At 45.7% G+C, this 19912-nt stretch overlaps 1 non-coding gene across 1 annotated transcript; it reads left to right on the forward strand.

The window, feature by feature from the left end:
- Window positions 1–2208: 2208 nt before the first annotated feature.
- On the forward strand, window positions 2209–2281 carry Trnav-cac (transfer RNA valine (anticodon CAC)). The gene has a single exon. It is a non-coding gene; the product is annotated as a tRNA-Val (tRNA).
- The last annotated feature ends 17631 nt before the right edge of the window (window positions 2282–19912 follow it).

Consider the following 19912-nt stretch of genomic DNA (forward strand, 5'->3'; position numbering starts at 1 on the left):
TCTCTGAGACTCTGAGCCATTTGAGAAAAAACGCCGCCACCTGCATTCTGTGCGAAACTGGTGGGTCTGAAGTAGACATCGGTCACCTGCCCTGCACTCCACTAATCCGTCATCCAAGTGAATTGAATCCCACCTTGGACTCGGGCCCCAAAGCAAAGAGTGCATCATTTGAACGAAAAGACCAAAAAACTTAAAAGTGCGGGTGCAGGTACACCCGCGGATACCCGCACAAATTTGTTATTCGCGGGTGCACATTTCCGGGTCATCGCGTGTTGAAGGTAAGGCGCGAGTAGACCCGCACTGCCTCCGCGGATTACGCAGGTATGCGCAATACCCGCAGGCGCAAGGCCAGCCCGTCGGCTTTTGTTGCACGACTCGATTATTGCGAATATTTGGCCCAAAATACTTTCCAAGACGTTCTTCACTTTTCCCCCAGCCTTCCGTGGTCTATGAGATGATGACACGTATGACAGATGATGCGTACTCTTTGACTATGTTTGCCGCACTGGGCTAATTTTGACTACCTTTCGGCACCACGACTGGTACGCCTCGCGTAATAGTGACCTGGCAACCGTGTCAGCAGTAGACACAGCGCCCATGTTAGCACACTATATATATTGCTAAAACGTTGCCCCAATGTTTTCCTGAAACGTTACCTAAACGTCGCTAATGCCCTCTTCAGACCACATTCTGACAACGTTCCTGGAAAATGTTCTTGCAACGTTGCTGCAACGTGACAACTGCAACATGCCACATAAAGGCAATGTTACGACGACGTTTAGGTAATATTGGCGAGGGGCTGACGAAGGAATTTGTGATAAATTTTTTTATTTTTTTATTTTTTCTACGTTGGAAGCCAGATGCATGCCGCCTGCAAACACTTGTACGCCACTGGCACCCGTCCTTATAGCTCAGCAAATAAGTACCGTACTCCGCTTCACTTGGGCACTAGCGTGGGGGAGGCCGCTTGGGTATCCCGCTTCGGTGTAAAGGTACTGTTTGTATTGCATACGGTAGGTATAAAGGTACTGTTTGTATTGCAAACTGTCATCAAGCAGTGGCCTCTATTTGCGAGCAGGACGGAGCATATGCTGAAATACAAACTATTGGGGGGCATGCTCGTAGTAGGGCGTGCAACGCTGGTAATGTTGACCAGGATGCGTCTTCGAAGCCAACCCTTGTACAGCTGCTAGAGTCAACTGTACTGAACAACATCCCTGACGTCCCTTCCTGGCATATACTGTGTTTCTACTTCGGACTTTCGTCTATAATGTGATTATCTAATGAGTGGAGCTGTAAAACGAGTAGGTTTCGTGCGTTGGTAAGAGTGTATACGCTGGGGGTGAGAGTGTTACGCAGTGTTATGTTGCTGGAAAGTCAATAAACAACGTTTAGGAAACGTAGAGCCGCAGTGTTCCTCCAACGTTGCTCTGCCACGTTGCATGAACACTGACGATCGAATGTCAAGTAACGTTAGTCCGCTTCTGACAATGCTGCAGGAACGAACGGTAGCATTAGCAACGTCCCTAACGTTGCTCTGCCATGTTGCATGAACATGACTGAATGTCAAGTAATATTGGTTCACATTTGATAATGTTGCAGGAACGTTGCGAAATGTCGAAACCGAAACCGAAACCAACAAGTCCAAGATGAGCCACGCCCACGTCTTTGTAAGATTGGCAGCAGGGCTTGCAGCGACCCGACTAACCAAACCTGATCTGCCTGAGCCAGGGGCGGATTTAGATCCTCGCTCGGGGGGGAGGGGGGACTGCCTACTCGCCCCCTTCCACTGAATCCGCCATGGCCTGAGCTTCGGCTTGAGCACCTTCCACATTTTCTGTTCTTTTTTTTTTTACGCCCTGACGCCCGTCTAAATTTCACCTGCCGGTACCGAATATTATCCTGCCCTGTTGGAAAGGGTTTGGGCGCAGCTGAACCCGAAACTGGCAACGCGAACTGCTGTCGATCACGAAGACTCAGAATACAGCCGCTGCCCGCGGGAAGGAGATGCTCTATGTCCTCGTTGGAGTTGACCAGGCGACTGTTTTCTACAAATCGGAACGAAAAGCCGCGAAACGTTGTTTTCTTTTTTTCACAAGGACTGTACCATTCGTAATGTAGTTGTAATTTCTTATAATCAGAACTTGGGCATCGCTGCGTGGCTGTTCTATGCTTGTCTACTATTTTTTTAAGGCAGTTCATGTCCCGGTTTCCGTGGTGTAGCGGTTATCACGTGCGCCTCACACGCGCAAGGTCCCCGGTTCGATCCCGGGCGGAAACAGATTTTTTTTTCTTTTCTTCGTGCCATTTCTCAGTATACTTTGCATTCAAGTACAATGACGGATAATCGTCCTCCCCGAGGACTTCTGCGAGTAAATAAACTGATCCCCATCGATTGAACGAATAACAGAGAACAGCAGACTCTCTTACCCTGATGGAAAGTACTGAATTGTTCTAAGGCTGGAGCATGCAAAGGGACAAACACAACACAAGCCTCAAGAGACAAACTGATGTTCTGAGGCTGGAACAACATAGACGGGACAGATACAAACAAAGCCTCAAATTGCCTAAGAAATCAACGATGAACGATGAAAGTCAGCTGGCTAACCTTTTCAGTGACTTTCATCTTTCACAAGCCTCAAGTTGCCTCGGAATATGAATATTTCAACTGCCCTATCCTGTTTGTAGCTTAAATCCAGCCTTTTCTGTTCAGAGTGGTTCACCTTATTACATTTTACTTACACGTACTTGGCAATGCATCACCTGGGAAACCTTCTAGTGCTTCTCTTGCGGTTTCATTGGATTTTTTCTCTTCTGTTAGACAGGAATGAAGCAGAAACAATGAAAATGTGACGGTGTTATTACACCATAAAAGTCGACCCGTGCCGCCATGGATGGAACATTTTGCTGTCTACATATAGACATTTGAAGAAGGAGGAACCAGAGACACGGAGTGACATATAGACATATAGACATATTGTCCACATTTTGCATTATACCTTTGCGCTAGCGTGCTCAATCGCCGCGAAATTTACTGTGTAACGCTCTGTAAATTGTAAAATTGCATCCTATATGCATTGGGTCTGTGAAGTAAATTCTCTGCTTCGCTTCGTCCTCACATTCCGGGCTCCCAAAGTAGGCGCAAAAGAACGGCGAAATCTCGAACCTGCACCATATCATAGCTTTCTGTTTATGCCTGGTTCACGTTCATGATAGGAACACGGCAAAAATGAACCAGACGGTGCGATTTTTTCGCGTGCGATTTACATTGTTTTTCGTAAAAAGAACACGCGAGTGCGCAGAACTGTCATATCGTCCACGACTTTTGCTTATGCGGGCATATAAGCATGACTTGGGGACTTTGGTAAAACAACCTGTATGGAACACACTTTTTCATTTTCTTCGTCTACTAAAGTTTCTTCGAGTTCACGCATGGAAATACTATGGGGGTTACCATAGAAATACTTCGCGAGGTTCATAGTGTGTGCCACCTATAGGCTGGTCGAGCAATCAAGCGATAGTTGATTGCGGTGTCATACAGGTGGCGCTGCTTAACATCTCTCTCTCTCTCTCTTTTTTTTTCTTTCTTTCTTTCTTTCTTACTCTCATATAGGTGGCAGTGGGAGGTGTCCATCTAAGAACGAAGAAGGTTTCTGCGTCGCCCGTGTTGTGGTGTAAACATTGCTCAGCATTTTTATGGTGTTTGTTCTCCAGCTAGCCCACAGTTCTGCCATTTTATAAAGTTCATGACGTATCACTGAGATCAAAGAAACCACCTACTCCGCTGTAGTGTTCGTATATTATCCGTTCTTGCATTTCCTTTGCTTTCAATTTACCTGTGTTGTAAATTGTGTTATCTATGTTCTCACTTTCATATATCTGTTGACACAGAGCACATAGCGTCGGTAAAATGACTGTTGTCACTTTAAGCCCTCTAACGAACATCCTGAAAAACGACAGCGTGCAATTACTCAGTCTACGAAAAAGGTTTCGAAAGGACCGTTCACTGTGCGCTAGCACATGAGTTCATGAATTACACGTAGCAGCGAACAGATGTGTGCTGCATAATCGTTTTTCACAAGAACAGCTCCTTTTTTTGTCTCCAAATAGCCTCCCAAGCCAGTCATTCTCCGTGTCAGACGTCATGTACGTAGACGTCACATTCCTAAGCGTGCTGCGGACCACGTACGCCCTCTTCGGTGAACGAACGAAATGCCACATAAAAGCATCTTTCACTTTCCTCCAGCGCTGCACTGAAGCGACGAAAGACAATCAGTCATGGTCGCTGTTATCCAGAGAAACGCATACTGCAACAAGATAACATCGGTAACGTCAGGAAATGTAACAGCCAGTGTCTTCTCTGCAAAACACTAGAAGCAGTCCCACAAACACCATAGTAGCAGACGAATAGCGCAGTCCGAGAGCCGATTGGTGATTGGACAGAAAAAAATGTCTGTCGTCTGCTTCGGGAACGTCCGCGCGCGCCGATCGAGCAGGAGAGAAGCAGAGAGTGTAAAGCGGACGAGCCAACATTTTGCTTGGTAGGGGAGGCACGTAGGTAAAGCTGAAGAGAGCCTATGGATGAGAACGTTCAACGAAGTGGGAGGCTACCTCCTGGAGAACTTATTGGACGGGTCTGCGGCGCAAGTGGAAAGCAAGGAGGCTCCTCTCCCACTCATGGGCGGCTGAGCGGCCGCTTCGCGTACGCCTCCTCTCCTTCTAGCAACCAGTTTCATTCTCGATCGACGAGGTGTGGAAGATGCTGCAGAGGTCAAGTGGACTGGATGTGCGCGTGTCGTACGTGATGCTCGCACGGCGTAGTTTTATGGGTTTAGCGGTGCGGAGGAAAAGGGGGGATGCGCTTTCGTGCATGTAGAAGGAGACGTTGTAGTAGCTCGCAATGTTTTTCGCGATAGAAGACGTGAGCTTGCGTGCGTGTACTTGTAGTGCTTGTCTTGTATGTGGTGTATCTTCTCATCTGTTACCGCAGACATGCTTCCCAGATTTACAAATTATGTGTCGTCATTCAACAAGTGGTTCACTTCCTCGACGCTGAGGCGTTTTGTTGCGATTGTTATTTTGTGCATTGTAGTTGAATGCAGCAGAGGGACGAAGAACGAACGAACGAATAAAGAAGTTAGAACGAAAAGTAGATAGAACGCCTGCATACTCTCAACGTATAAACACGTACTTTCCCAGTAAATTTTCACCAGTTGAGAGTCCGCAGGCGTGATATCTACTTTTCGCAGCCCTCTTGTTATTTTGTACGTCATTATTATTTACGGAACAAACAATTCGGTAATTATGGGGCAATGCACTATTGGGTGTCCAGGGGTCCGGAATTGTCGCAGCATCAACCGTTAGAAGGAAATAAATCTTGTTTCGGTTTAAACCAGTATGAACCGTGTTTCCCTGTGGCATACCATCTCTCGTTTTCCAGGACCACCGGATTATGTATTTTCTCAATTGCGAGTATAGAAAACGTCACTCTGAATTGTTTAGACATTTCGTTGTGGGGAATTTTCTACGTCCGTTTCGACGCAAAGTACACCGATCAACGTAATTTCCATTTCGTGAATACGAATCAATCATTTCATCAATCAACACAGCACCCACTGCTCTTCCCAACACAAGCCAGGGGTACAAAGCAACCATATCTTCTTTGCATCTGCTGCGTATAAAAACGATACGTTCAATATTAATAAAAAAGAAAAGAAAGTGGCATCAATTGTACTCTTTGATATCTTTATTGTACTCTACTCCACGAAGCGTGGCTCACGCGCAAAGCGAAGCATAGTTCAGTAACCCACACCGCAGTCACTCTTTGCTTCAAAGGAGGAGTACGGAAGACCGTGGAGGTCATACAACTTTCACTCCGCCTGCACGAGAAGCACTCTTTCTGACACCTTGTCCCAAACCCAGATACCACATAAAAACACCACTCACCCTTACTAAAGAAGAAGAGAAAAAAAAAAACCTACCCACGTCCTTGTTTCCCATTCTTCTGTGGCACCAAACGCCACCTACTTTCTGCGCGAATGTACGCAGCCTTGCCAGTGTGGACGCGGTCAACAGCTGTATACAAGCAACACAAAGTGGCACATGCACTAACCTGATCCCGATTTGAGGCATGTTAGGCAAAACGCCCTTGAAGACCCCCTCGACGCCCGTTCGGAAACCCTCGGTCGCCCCCGATACCTCGGAGTGTGACCCCGAAACGCAAGCGGCCGGGCAGATGGCATGGCGACCCGCTGACCCGGCCCAGAACTGGAGCGAGCCAAGGAACAATGAGCGTTCGGGGACGTGGAAATATATATCGGTGTTTGAGGATCATGGGCGGTGAGGGAGCTAAGAAGGCTGTCCTTTTTTTTGCCGAATAACTAGATCACACTTTTCGTGTCGCTCTCGTAGGAGGGGAGGGAAGGTGGATTAAAATTAGGCTGGGAGAACGGCTCAAGGTTGTGAACCTGCTTCGATTTCGTAGTTCCTTCATTTTTTTCTTCTTTAGTGTGGTTGTTGCTGGAGTATTGAAGGTTGTGATTTTTGTTAGCGTATGTATAAAAAGAGTGGAGCTGAACGAGAAGAAACATGAAGGTTTCATCGACATGGACGTCTTCTACTGCATGTTACGAAAAAGGCAATGAAGCGAAAATAATGACAAGGAAGTGTAGAAAGACGAATGTGACTGTAGAGACAAAGTGACCGACCGCCGAAAGGCTGACATAAAGACAGCTAGCGAACGAAGAGCCCAAGTGCCTATAAGATCCCAAAGAAAGTCAAAATACGTTGTCCGTCCCAATATATCGAAGAAAGGTAATAGATAATAATAATAACAATAGATAATACATAATAGATAATAACGCCATCATCTGTAGAACAGATTGTAGCGAATTCGTATATGAATTAGGACTCTCAATTAAAATTAGGGATGTGCCAACCAAATCCGCGAATCCTCGAATCCCAGGCACGGATTCGAGATTTGCGAACCCGAATCCCATTGCCCAAAACAGCGAATCAAATCTTTCGAATCCACCACCCACCTTTGTTTGTTTCTTTTTAAAATCGGCGCCTCCAAACATGCTTGGCCGGCGGCTCCCGGGGCGCGCCAAAACAACAACATAAAGCTCCGATATTAGAAGTTTAAAAGTTACACGGTTTTGCTTTCATTGTTTCTTAGTTTTACGGAGGGAATTCAGACTCCTGAGTTTATGTATTTCCTGTAGTCGATGAACAACATGTCACACTTAGGACCCCCTTTTCTCCCGAAATTCCCCCTTAGGACCACCTCTTCTCCTCGTCTTCTCCCGAAGTTTGTTTTTTATTAAACAAACATATGAAATTCTGCTTCAAAACACTCTTCTGTAGAAGGGTCTTTTTCCCTTGCTTTTTGAGCTATTTTTAAAGAAAGGATTCCAAAGATTCGAGATTCGTAAGATTCGTGGATTCATAGAACCTTCCTTGGATTCGGATTCGAGAAGTTCTCGATTCGTCCCATCTCAAATTAAAATACTTCCCAGAGCACATTTCATTGTTGCGTTCACTAAACACTGACTCTGACGCGCGGAAAAAAAATTGTTTTCCCACCCACTTTTCCTGAATCTCAGGTCCTCCTTAGGAATGCCATGGCCTAATCAGGAGCAGTAGTTGCGTTTTAGCTAGAAAAATATTTCAGGAGAAATTCTAGGGAAACTTACATGGAGGGCGGATTTGCCCTCGTTTTGGTCTTTCCACGCGACAACAACAGATAAATTAATGACGATGAATGGGGAAATTCACCACATGAGGTGCGGCTCACTACCAAACGTACAGATTTGAGGGGGTCTAAAGTGCCCCGAAAGCTCCCCCCCCCCACCCCCCACCCTGGCTACGCCGCTCACCAGAATGCCCCCATGCCCCAATCAAAGCATTGAAGCTGACCTGTATTCAGAATCCTTTTCTTGTGTTCGATCACAACACTATCATGTTCTTTTGCTTTTCACAAGAAATCATACAGAGCAGTGCTCGTAGCAACCAGCAATGGCAGAAAGCAGCTGCGACTAAAGGTATGTCACCTGCTTTCTGTCACACGACCACGACTGTATATTGTACGACTTTCCGCATAAAATCATGAAAGCAACCAACTAAATCGCAAAAGACGCTCGTTCTGCGAAACACAAAGTTACTGATTAGTCATTTCACTTTCCTTCGCCATTCTATTTAGCATCGTCTGTCTCGAATCTGTTGCAGACGACGCTCGGTCACACCCTCGTTGCTCTCGTCCCCAAATACTGGCCTCTCGCGTGCTTTTTGTTTTATTTCTTCGTCAGAACTGATCTCCTCACCCCGAAAGCCAAGAGACGCGGACAAATTTCTCACTCTTTCCCTCCCGAACAGGCGACCTCCGAACAGCTTGCAAGACGCACGTACTAACTCCCTCGTACTTCTCCCCCGTGCCATATCGGTCAAGGTTGCCGGATGCTATCCACTGTTCTATTTTCACGTCAGCCGGCGCGCCGTCACAAGCAGACGGCACAAGTTGAGCACTTTCCCTTCCTACAACGAAAGGGAAAGTTGGGTTTCGAGCCGTTTGGAGGTCACTGCCAGGAAGGGAAACGCGCAAAAGTGGGTTAGCAGAAGAGTTCACCGCTCCCTCGCCGGAGGTGAAACAGGCAGGTGACTACCCGACTCCCCCTCTTGATTTCCAGTGGAACCGGCCGCGAGAGTACAGCTGTGGCGGTAATGGAACGTGCTCATGACGTCGTCAGCAGGGGGGAATTCGGGGAGGGCGGGTATGGAGGCTGTTCGGAGGAGGCCACGGAGTGCGGACCGAGGGACGCACGGGGACGTCCGGAGGTGTGCACCGGTGTGGCTTTGGGAGGGGTCTTGGCTCGCTGGCGGTCGCGGGGGCGTGGTGCATGCCATTGGGAGGGTGTCTGCTGGGGGAGGCTGGATGGTAACGCTGGTTTTTGTACCCACTATGTGAGTGCAGTGTGTGCTGAGGGAGGCTCCTATCGAGCGGGAGAAAGATTTGTCATGTGGAGAGATGTCGTCGCTGTGATGAGCAATGCAGAGCGAACACTGTCGGAGGTTGTTGATCTCGACGCCGCGTCGTTGGATGTTGACAGTTTCATACGCCGTCCTACGTTTCATCATTTTTAATTTATCAACCGCAAAATTGTATCATTTGTTGACGACGGCAATGTGGTGTCTGAGTGCTGGCTTGAGACATTCATCCCGCACCCTGTCAAGGCTCAATCGAGGTTCAGTGAAAACGCATCGGTATCTCTACACACCTGAAGCTTTACAAGCTCTGTAACTGCTCCCAAAATGCACTTGAAGTCGCTTGCACACACACATCGCAGAAGTTCCCCATTTGATGACAACACACACATTCACAGCAGCCATTAAGCTGCCACTTTCTTATGGCGCTTTGTCTTTATTTTTTATTTTTGCTTCCCTCGGAAGCACGTTCGACGCTTCGACGCATATCCATTCATTTGTTTTCGTCATGCGATGCCAAGAGACCTCCGGAGCGGACAAGAATGACAACCAAAAGAGCCAAAACAGTTGCGCAACTCTCACACGACGTCGCGCTCGACCTTCGTTGCCTTCCTGCGTACGTGTGCGTTCGTGATCGTGCCAACTGACGGGAGCGCCATCTGCAAAGTATACGGCAAATCTCGCTCACTCCAGCACAGCTCCCCAGGGAGCAGAGCTAAGAGAACGTACTTGTAAAAGTACTTTCCGTGGCGGCGTGGCCTCTTAAAACGCTCTCATCATACGATCGTGCTTTTAGCGGCACAGCGATAGCTGAGACGAAGCATGCACTCAGCATTTTTCCCATCGGTCGCAGTAGTCAGCCATGCGTGCAGCAGAACGGAATCGCAACCCGTGGCTTTCCAGGACGTCGAACAGTCATAAGGCCGAAAAACCAAAACACCGAAAAATCATAAGGCCGAAAATTCAGAAAACCGAACTATCAGAAGGCCGAAGAGACAGAAAACCGAATTATAGAAAGGCCGAAAATTAATGAACCCAAGATACGAAAACCTTTATTCCAACTACGATATAAAAAAAAAGAGAAAAGAGAAGCTCAACAAATAAGGATGAACTTGTTGGGAATTGATGCAGCAAATAAATCATTTCACCGAATTTCAAGCTAATAGCGTACTTTCAATCACGGGAGAAAACAAAAGGGAAAAGTAGACATATCAACCACTGTGTTACTGTATGTGTTTATTGTACACGGCGGCAATCACGCCCGCGTCACCAAATGTTAAGAAACACCATCTCATCTGCAATTCATAAAGTGGGTGATACAAGTCATTCACTGGCATTCACCAATGAGACACTTTCTTTTTGTTGTAAACATGATTAATCTGGCTGGTCTTCCACGATGATGCCAATACATATATATATTTCGGCTCATCTGTGGCTGTGGCTCATCTCATAGAGTCAACAATACAGAGTTGGCAATACAGAGTTGATACAAATAAACAATACAGAGTTGGCAATACGAGTCAACAATACAACAGTCTATTTCGGAGCACCAAATGCTATGCATTCCAGTGATTTGATTTCTAATACAAGAGCCACGAAACTTTTACATAATCTTATTAAAAGAACAATTCCATTCAGAGGTCATTCACCGGGGTGTTCACCCCAGATCTTCTGTCTTGTCAACCTTTTCAGTTTCGCCCTTTTGATTTTCGGCTTTCTTGTAGTTCGGCGTTATGATTTTTTGGTCCCTTGGCTTTCAGCCTTATGGTAGTGCACCGTTAAGATCTTCGGCCTTTTGATAGGCTTCCGAAATTTCCTTTCCATCCGAACATCCACAAGATATAGCTCTAGCACACACACACGGGCGCGCGCGCATACACGCACACACATAAAGAAATGATGATGAGATGATGCCAGCCGGCAGGCTGGGCGCTAACACACGTTTGGATCGTTCCTAAATTTCACCCAAGTAATTTAGAAAACCGACATTCTTCTGTAGACTTTAGTTACTTTTCAAAATACCGGTTATTTTTTGTTTGCTACCTGGCAATAGACAGTTTGATCAGAATTAATTATCATCTATCATTCTACACGGGCACTATTGGGTCAGGCTAGACGCTCCTCAATTTTAGATCAGACAATATCTGCAAACAATATCAACACTAATGGACTACCTGGACAGTATATCGTGTTGTACAAGCCGCGTGGTAACTGATTCGTGAAGCGGCATTCGATGAAACGGCGTTCGATTAAAGGGGCGGACACCCGGTCCCGCCCGTCTCTACTATGACCGTTACTTACTACTACTGACCGTTAGAAGCAGACGTATAGGCCCTCAAAAACACCAAAATACCCACTAAAATGCAAAAATAGGCACGTTAATCTAGCACGCTCTTTTGCCTTGTGGGTACGTCTAAACAAAAACTAACCAGCTCCCGTGGCATAGTGGTTAGGATGGTCGCTTTCCACTCCGAGGCTGGGAGGTGACACTGGTTCGAATCGTCTGTCACCAGACGAATGTTGGCACAGTTCCCCCTGAAGTCGGCCCAGGACGCATACTAACCCACCCTGTCCCCCACTCCTTCCTACTGTCCTCTCTCCATCTGTCCACGTCTGTACGCCGCTCGTACCCACAGTTGCTTCGCGGCACTGACACGGAATTAAAAAAAAAAGAAAGATAAATAGAAAACGCTGTTATGGCATCTGAAAACGTTAAAAAGGCTACAATCCAACAGAGTCAGAAAAAAAAAGGCAGGCAACCCCGAAAATACCGCATTTAAGCTTTCATAGGGTCACGGATCATCGCAGCGTCCCATCAACACCCCTACCAAACACCCCCTCCCTCGAAAAGAAAAGAAGAAAAAGTCCGATACGATAGACGTCACGAATGAGATGTCACACACTCTCACCAACCTATATTCCTTCAAATTTAACCTCCATCCATGCGCATTCACCTTGATATTCTTCGGTGACTGACTTAGCCAAAAGCGTACTTCTTCGCAAGACACGAAGTCCTTGCAAGCCATCTCCACTCCGGAAGCGAGGGGCCCCCCGTCTGTCCGCGTGACCGGCGAAGAGAAGACCCTGGCCCATTTGCACAGTGGCACCTGCGACCTCTAAATATGGGCTCGGCCGTGAAAAGAGTGCACGGGGCCAGCAAGAAGCACTCATTCCTCACGGGTTTGACTCCGATGCCAGCGGAGGTGGCCTTCATTCGCCGTTTGCTTCCGGTTGCCCTCGTGCTACTTTCTGCCCCCCCCTTTTCGCTGTGGGGGCTTTTTTGCCTTTTGCCGTCCGCGAGTCGGTATAGAGGTAGAGTGTCACTACATAGGTAGAGGAGGAGGTGGGTGATGTTTTCGAGGTTAGGGCGGAAGAAATGTAGAGTCGGTCGGTGTGTGTGTGTGTGTGTGAGGGTGGGAGGGAGGGGTCTTGGATGTTTCGAACTTCTATGTTTGAACGGAAGAAAGAACTTTTTCTTTCTTTTTTTGAACACTTTTGCCCCGTAAGTCTGCAGGTATGGTTCATGATGACTAGGGCGCGAGAGTTCATGAAAAATGCATGTTCTTTTTTCTTTTCTTTTTTTTTTATGCGTTCTAAAGGATATGGTAACGTTTTTTCCCCACCTTACCAATCGCAACGACACAAATCGAAAATGTCTCGTGTATCGTATAATCGAATGTTTCGGCACATATTTCTTTCTGGTCGTCATATAATATGGCGGTTGCCTATTACGTCATATTTCGGCACCATTGGAACGTTTGCCTTTTTTTTTACGTTTATCGTTCCCTTTGTTTTGTCGTTATTTCAAAAGGGAGGTCAATGACCCTCAGTACTCGTGTTCCAGCTACCCATCTCGGCTACTAAACGCTGCTTTTAGGCTGCTTCGTGCTATACGCAATCAGTGCATTTGCGCGACAAAACGGAACGAGCGATAAGTAGTCAGCGAGTTGAAGTTGTGTTTGATAAAAATAAGGGAATCAAAGTGTTGCAGCCTGTGACGGGCCGCTCGAGGAGGCAACGTAGGTAGTTACCTAATTCGCCAGAATAATTAACATCCAGCGACATAGCGCACATTCGGTTACGTGGCCTTTTTAACTGGCAAAACAGAAAGTTTTCTATAGTTTTATGCAAAAAATAATATGTATATGTCTGTGTCCACTTTTTAGAACCTGATGGCTATGAGAGCATCAGAGCGTCGAACCGAAACGTTTTTCGGTTTGTTTCAGGTTCGGGTTCGGTCATAAAGGTTCTATTAACCGGTTCAGAGGCTGTAAACCGGTTCGGAACCGGTTCCAAGCTCTAATATGCAACAAAATTATAGGTAGCCATTAAAAATAATACAAGATCTCTCTGTTACTTTTTTTATGCATTTGTTTCTGTTTTTCGACCAACAGGGGCCCCTTTTATCCCTTCCACAAGCAACGTGCCGCCAAACCGGTATCCCGAACCGGTAACCGAAGTTTTTATATCGGTTCGGTTCCGGTTCAGCTCCAGCTAAAAATTACGGCTAATTCCGGTTTTCGGTTTCGGTTCGGTTCGACGCTCTGGGTGGCATACTGCAGTGAGTAACTGGGTGTGCACGCGTGAATGTACGTTCCAACTGCGAATAAGGAATGTGCATTTCGAATTGAAGAACGTTCTTTTTTTTCTTTTCTTTTTTTTAAAGACCGGAACCGTAATATATCTATACATACTCTGTGCATAATTAGACGTCTCGCGCCGCATATTTGCACGCCCGTATTTTGGAAGATTTTAGTGCATAAAGTTCCGGGCACTTATGAAGACAACGCGTTATTCATTCATTCATTCTTTCGTTATCTTTGCGTGTCCTTTAGGACAGAAATTTTGACGAATGTTCCCAAAAGCGCCCGAAAAAAACGTGAAAAGTTCTGAAACGGATGTATCGTTCACTGGTCTGTCAAAAAGACAACAAGACAGCCGATCCGTGCACAAACACAACTCTTGTCACACACACACACAGGGCAAACACAAACAAACGTACGAAAACATCTTGCTATTCCTTCGTTTACATACTGGAGTCAACAGGGCTCTCGTTTACATTACAATTCACCACCGCCATCTGCAATATATATATATATTTCAAACGGGTTACCGTTTCTTTTCATTTCTAAAAATACCAGGGGGCGTTATCGATTGCTCTGTCTCTCGGGAAAACTCACAACCCCCATCAGCACTGAAGAAGAACAGAGAGAGAAAAAAAAAAATCCATCAGCGCCACCTGTCGCCGAGATGCTGCACTTGAAGAGACGCAGTTACCGTGGCAACAGTCTCCCTGGGAACGAACCATAGCAACGCCGCTCCGGTGCGCGGTTTCCCTGGCAAAAGGCTCTGAGGGATGCGCTGGTTACCTTGACACCGATTCCTTGAAGCTCCATTGCCACGTCTGTTTACCTGTAACTGTGATGTAAGCAGAAGGGAGAAACAAGCACAGTACATGCGTAATGACGACCGTGGAATAAAACGAGATATAACATTGAAGGTCGTCACATAACACTGATTACGTGCGCAAGGTCGTTGTGACCAAGGGGACAATATACATGAAAAGAAATCAGGGTCGCTACGTGCTCGTGTAGCACGATGTGCATTAAATGTTACGAAATCACATTTCACTTATGTTTTCTCTGTATAGCAGCGAACGTGACATGTCTTTCATTGATTTCTTTCCAGGCGTCAGTTTCTTTTCGTTTTTGTTTTTTTTTACATTATAATTTATGTCTAGTATTACCACGTCCTTTTTTGCCAGTTGTTTAATAATTGCAGTAATAATTCATTAACAGGGTTCCGCAGTCCCTGCAGCACTGCGGAAACAGTTCATTCATAAATATTCATAAGGATTTTTTTTTTTGTGCGTGTACATGGTATAATATGGTGTCGATCCTAATAAAAGTTTAAACAACTGCTGAAATGAAGTTGAAATAGCGTGTACACGTGGCGGCCAAACGTGGTGGGTGTGAAACTGTGTTCATTGAAAATAACATATTCTGAGGAAAATTATAGACTAATTAATTATGAATTAAACATGTGAGCATCGCACATTACTTCATATCAGCGCCGACCAAAGGCAATGTAGTTTTGTTTTTAACGTTGTAATGAGTCGTTCATGCAAGAACGAATTACATAATATTATTACATAAATTAAATACATAAATATAATAATTAAATAAATTACATAAATTACACAATAATGCGAGCGTCAGATTGCTCTCTCTTTTTCAAACGCTCTTTGTCTGACTTGGGACTGTAACGCAAAAAGAAATGACTAATTTACGCTAATTACCGAGGTACTAATCACTGTACTAACTAACGAGCAACTATCAGTGTATGCTTGAACCGACAAAACATTCATGTACGGGCCAGCTCCCCGTATCGCAAAAAGTGGCAAAAAATCCCGGAATCAATCACAAGGCATCATTGCGACCCATGCAGGCACTGAACGACTGAACGAAGAGGGAGAGCAGTGACCTCTGAGACCTCCTCTCCCACCCCACCTCTCTCTCTCTCTGGTCGTCCATGAATGGCGAGAGCGAACGCCATTCACCCGGCCGGCTGTCGACACCGTTCGCGGCTTCTTCCACCTGAATTTAGATAGCAGTGACATTGAAAGCGGCTTCGACCTTCTTGCTTCGGCCTTGGCATCTTTTGCAGCAGCGCAACAGCCGCCAAAACCCCGGGCTCTCTCCCTCCTCAAGAATCGATTTCCCTCTTTCCACGAATGCAACGTCCTCCAACTATACTCTGACGTCACGGAATTTATAACATCCCCCCCTTCCTTTCCAGGACGGAATGTTTTCTCCTTGTTCGCGGAAAAGTTCCGTTTCTTCCACTATACTCAGGCAGGGCTTCATATATACATTATTTCATCATTACACACATCACACTATATCATCATTACTTATTTGTTGTTGTTGTTCATCATCACTGAAACAAATTGTTGTTTCAGTGAAAAATGTCAATGATTCCAAGATTTTTTGACACTTTCTGCGATAGGGAAGCTGGCCCGTACATGGATGATTTTTTTTTTATTTTTAGTTCAACCATGAAACAAATTGTTGTTTCAGTGCTGCGTACAGTGGCACTGTGTCGAATGTTCTTTATCTGATGTCATGTGTGTTCGCAACCTTAGCAAAATTTTCGTGTTACATATTACGCGGATGTATTCACACCGTATCATACAGCTGTCTTATCTAGTGTTAACGTGTTAGTGTTACGCTAGCGTTAACGTTAGTGTTATCCGTGTGTGTGCCCTATATACTTGATGACAATATACGCACAAGAATGTGTCGAACCTTTAAGTTCTGCTTTATGTTCCAATAAGGAACATTAATTTTTGTTCCGCGTAAGCGCCGCGAAGTAACTGTGGCTGCGAGCGGCGTACAGACAAAGACTGATGTAGAGAGGACAGCATGAAGGAGTGGGGGAGGGGGTTAGTATGCGCCCTGGGCAGACTTCAGGGGGAACTGTGCCAACGTTCGTCTGGAAAGCCTAACGGAAAGCCCCAGACAGCACAGCCGGCGTGGGGGATTCGAACCCACGTCGCCCCACCCCCCCTCCCCCGGTGAAAACAATCGTATTAACCACTATGCCGCAGGAACTAGTAAACTATAATTTACTTTCTATAAAATCAAAAAGTGAACCCGTTGAATCCTATCCCAACAACCACAAAAGCGAATAAATAAATAAATAAAAAAAGAAGGAAGAACTGCACGTGCTCCGTTTCAGTTTGGAAATATCGCCATCTGCTGTGTCTACTCTCACAGAGCGCTCTCGAACTTCTCGGAGCACTGCAGAACCGTCTGAAACGTCGACAAAAAGAATTTTCCTGCTTTTGCAGCGCATTGGCATTGAAGGAAATGTCAGCGCTTTGTTGAACCCTCTCAGGCTCTCACAATCGATTTCGCGAGCTCTCAACCACCCGCGTTCCTGCCAACACAGCTGGGGAGTGCATCCCCTTCCTCACCGGTGGATTCCGAGGAGCCAAGGCCCCGGTGAGGGCTGACTTGAGCAAGGATGACCCACATCCCGAGTATCGACCTTGACCGAACCTTTTCTCAGGGTTGAATCCAAGCCAAGTCAAGGGCAAAGCCCCCGTTTGGAGGACGACACCGGCTGTTTCACGGCCACGCGCCGTTGTCATGCCAACCAGAGCCCGGCGGAGAGGGGAAGCACGTGCCGAACGACACGCATGCATCACTTGAACCAATCGCAGAAGGCACGTGCGGTTCGGATGCTGTGACGTCGGTCCGAGATCTCGACTCAAGCAGAATTGGGAGAGAGGGATGTCTCATTTTCAGTTTCTGTATCGTTCTATGTGCATGTGTGACGTCGTGTTGATCGATGCGAGTGATGTGCAGCTTTCATGTCGTGACGAAGATGTGTTCTGCTTTCATTGGACCGAAGTGATTACTCAATATTCGGTTGAGAAGACAGTATGTTGTGGCTGCTTTTTTTCTTTACTGGTGTCACGCTTTCTTGGTTTCAATTTTTGTCATTTTGTGACGCAGGAGGTTCTTGCCTCGTGTGCCCTTGCATCTGTTTCACAGGCTGTCCGAAGTAAGGTGCACCAAGATTTGATTAAAAAGAAGAGAAAATAGAGAGAGAGAGAGAGAGTGCTAGTAGGCAACTGAATGTTGTTAGCAGTGTATCCTAGGCATCAGTACCTTTCACTGCATTTAATTAGATAAGATTATTAATAAGATTATAAGTGTACTAGATATGATTGCGTTAAATTAGATAAGATTAGTCAGCGTGGTATATTGTTAGAAGACACCCCGGCCTCGGATGGGTGTTTCTCGAAGCATTCTGCAGCTTTCCAGGTGACACTTCGACAGTGTCAATGTTTCAAAAGTTAGATAATTAATCATATATCACTAATTAATTAATTAATTACACAGAAACAAAAAAGTAATGAGGACCACGATACGCGACTGCTAGCAGCATTCAGTTGGTTCCGCTAGCATAGTGCGCACAGTCTTATTTAAAATCTTGGTGGGGGGGGGGGGGGATATGAAGACTTATTAAAGAAAAAAAGAAAGAAAGAAATCTTTGTGCATTTTTGTTGAGACACAGTGTACATGTATACATTCACGTAACTCAAAATAACAGTTTGTAATTAAATTAAAATGTTGCCTTTCGTTCTCCATTTCCGTTCCATGCCGCTTTGATAAGCGATGGCGGGCCTCCTATGAAGATGTATTTCAACAGTTGATAGTTGGAAGTTTAGCGTCGTGTCGTCCTCATTCTCTCTCCTTGTACCTAGTAGTGATATACCAACTACCCCAAATCTCCACGTTGACTACCTTTGCTCATATCACTTTCGTGGAGATTTGTAACATTCGTAATCGTGGCCATCCATACATTTAGAAACAAAAGCCATATTTGCGGGCTTCTGAGTGGATCCATTGTGAAGAGGCGACGAAGTACGTTGGACGCTCTAAGAAAAACGCTGTCGCTTCACAATGCCGAACTTCTGCTTCGTTTGATTTTTGTTGCTTTACGTTGATACAAGGTGTGTTCCAAGACAAATGTTTTATAGCTGTTCACCGGCAATGTTCAAACGGAGCTCGGAGATAGATTGCAGACGACAACGGCAAAGCAGACGACGGATTCCGTCGGCTGCTTCGGAATTTTTCGGTAGTCTGAGGGATAGCGCAGATGGCAGTTTTTCATTGACAAATCACACATGGAAACAGACCTAGCTCAGAGATCAGACCCGTGCATAAAAAAAAAAAAAAAGGAAAAATCGCGTGAAAATGAAAAGTAACTGTACCCGTCAAAAGTTTGGCAGGTCGCATTAGGAAGCTATTCCACATTATCTTTCTCTCTCGTATTCAACAGAAGCCTCGGGCTCAATTCAATAACTATGAACAGATGATAATATATTCCGCTTAATGGACCGGTCGCATTTTACTGGAAGCAGGGGAGAAGACATGGGGAGCACACGTATTATATGCTGAGTCACGCGGTGCGCCCTCCCCCCTTTCCCTGTAGTGAGTGCAGCCCAACGGCTACTTCCGTCCTTCGAAAGCTAAAAGCGTCTAATCCCGAACACGGACTCGGAGCAGTGTTGCCTCATCTACAGATTTGTATGGATATCTACAGATTTTCGGCAAGATCTACAGATTATTTCTGAAATCTGCATATTTTTTGACTCCATGATGAAACAAGCCTAAGCATGGTCTACACAAAATACACGAACATTCACAACGATATCGTTGCGTATGTTCCTGTATCTTCCCACGCTCAGGCTGGCTTCATCGTGGATTCCATGCACCAGCTAGCCTGTGCTTACGCTATGTTGTCAGATCGTTGGATTTTTTGGAAAAGAAAGTTGTGACAACAAGCCTGATTTACGATGCGCCACTCTCGGGTGAAAAAAAAAAAAAAAAAAAAGAAAAGAAAAACACGAAATCTTTAATTTCATGTTTGCTTCATGGTGTGCGTGTTAAAAAATAACCGTCGGTATAATATTTGATATTTTGTACCAACTCGTGGCACGGAAGCTGTTCGTACTTAATCACACGATGTAGATGCTACTCATCATGGTTAGATCACTTATGTATTGATTGGTCTGATGATGATGCTTCATGTTGTTTTCTTCCGGGACTATCATGAGCATGTGAACTTGTAACAATGGCGTAACCAAAGAAAAGAAATATTTCGGGAGGGGTTCCATGAGGACTTTACATAAGGGGGGGGGGGGGGGGGGCTACGACACGAACTTGTGATATCTACGTAATAATGAGCTACCTTGTTAGCACTGAATAACTCGACACTTCTTCCGTTTCTTTTCTGCCACCTCCGCTCTCTCATGTAGATTGATGCCTATGCAGTAACAATAGGAGTTAATGCAATATATGTTTGCCCTGTGTTACTGCACCATACTCACGCCTTCGAAGCTTCGTACTTGGTTTCC

The sequence above is a fragment of the Ornithodoros turicata genome, chromosome 3, assembly GCF_037126465.1.
Source record: "Ornithodoros turicata isolate Travis chromosome 3, ASM3712646v1, whole genome shotgun sequence".
NCBI lineage: Eukaryota > Metazoa > Arthropoda > Arachnida > Ixodida > Argasidae > Ornithodoros > Ornithodoros turicata.